Source organism: Apis dorsata, unplaced genomic scaffold (genome assembly GCF_000469605.1).
Source record: "Apis dorsata unplaced genomic scaffold, Apis dorsata 1.3 scaffold_631, whole genome shotgun sequence".
Lineage (NCBI taxonomy): Eukaryota > Metazoa > Arthropoda > Insecta > Hymenoptera > Apidae > Apis > Apis dorsata.
The window spans coordinates 949275-951323 of record NW_006263826.1 but is presented as its reverse complement, the minus strand read 5'-3'; the positions used below and the strand labels follow the sequence as shown (position 1 = coordinate 951323).

Below are 2049 nucleotides of genomic sequence, written 5' to 3'. Positions count from 1 at the left end.
TTCTCCTTCTCGTCTTTCTTTCGTGCAACCGTGACGGCTAACGAACCCTGGACGCGCGCGTGTCGTATCGAGCGGTGGCGCGTACGTTCAGGGGCGTGTTACCAAGCGGCCCGTTTTATATTCGTAACTTAGAATTCGTTTTGTTAGAATTTTTCTTTTTTTGTTGTATATATAAAATGAATTTTATATATTACAATATATAACTAAATATTGAATATAGACATACAAACTTTACTCTTATAAATTTAATTATATATTTTACTATTATTAAATATACATAAATATATATCATATTATGGTGATTTTGCAATAAGTCTTAAAGAAATTTCATAAATATGAAACTGTATATCAATGAATATTATAAAATTCTAATTTAATCTCATTGATTGTAAATTGTGATATATATGTCCAATAACATCTTGGATATATTTGCTAAATAAAAAATAAATATAATTGTATTAAAAAATTTATTAGAAATTTTAAGTGAATAGTAAATCTTTATCTATAATAAACAAATAATTAAAATAAAATATTTCTTTTATTAATTATATATATAAGATTTATATATAAGATTATGTCTTAATCCAGACCTTGAAAATGTTGAAAGAAATTTTAAGATATTTCTCTTCCGGAACGTGAATGAAATACCGGTGTGCGCACGCCCCCTCGTGTCTGTGATACGCGTATATGTCGGTTTGGACATGCAGGGTTGCATCGGGGGAGCGGTCGAGTGGAAGCAGACGGTTTCATCGATTGGCAATGCGGGGGTCGACGAGTGGGGTATCTGAACTCTTCACAACTATCTATATGTGCTATATAATGTATCGACGATCTCATCAGTTTTCATGGTCAATGGTAAAAAGGTAATTTTTTAATATATCGCGGGATTCACCTTGATCCTCGTTCTTTCTCCTTTGATTCATAAACATTTGTTGATATATATATATATATATATATATCGAAAAATATTAATTGAAAATATATATAATTAAAATAAAATAAAAATATATATTTTTATATAATTAATTGTATTCAAAAAAAATATTTTACTATCATACTATTGATTTATAGATCACATCATTTATCTTTATCATTCTTTATTTTTTTTATTTACTTTAAATATAATAAATTGCAAGTAAGATAGAAGTTATAATCGTTATATTTAAGAATAAGCATGTATATTTAAGAATAAGTACCGCATGTATGAAATATGTCAACGAATGAAAACGTTTGCGGGACAAATCGATAAATAAAATTTCTGGAATACTTATTTGAAATATCTGCTCGCTTGCCTTGAAACGAATCAACTTGTCCGAGACATGATAAGATGCAAATACCCACTGGATTTTCTCTTATGAAGATACCACGCATAAAAAAATGTTAATTAAAACAGAATGTGAGTTCATATTGCACTCTAATAAGTCCATCCAAAGCAATCACTCAGATTTCATTAATTATAATTCATTTCATAAACTAAAATATGCGATTTTCAATTAAATTTTGAAAAATTGAATTAAATTGTTTAATAATTTGTTCGTTAAAACTATTTTCGAAGTAAAAATTAATCGAAATACAATAAATGCTTGTAATTACAAGAGACAGAAGCGTGCTCATCAAGTCGGCAACCAGAAACGCATTTGCGTGCCTGATGCGCAGCGGAGTGCATCTGTCAAAACCACGCCCTTGTTCCATCCTATCATCCTAATCTAAAGACTCACAGAAACTTAGCAATAAATATAAGGCTATGTTTCTGAAATATACAATTAAATGTGATTCATTTATCTGAAACTTAATTATCATTTTAAATATATAAAATATAATTATTATACGAAAATATAATTCTACAGAATATGCAATATATAAACGATAATAATAATGATATTAGATATTTAAGTAATAATTATTTTATATAAAATGTCACAATAAAAAATATATATATATATATATTAAATATATTAAAAAAAAAATATTAAAAAATTAATTCGTATTATCAAAATTTGTAATACACAAAACACATAGAGAGATTTGACCACACCCCTCCATTTTTGA

At 26.9% G+C, this 2049-nt stretch overlaps 1 protein-coding gene across 2 annotated transcripts in view; it reads right to left on the bottom strand.

Annotated features, from left to right (window-relative positions):
- LOC102680816 (thymosin beta) overlaps positions 1-2049 on the bottom strand; it is a 9613-nt gene that overhangs the window by 6480 nt on the left and 1084 nt on the right. The window lies entirely within an intron of this gene.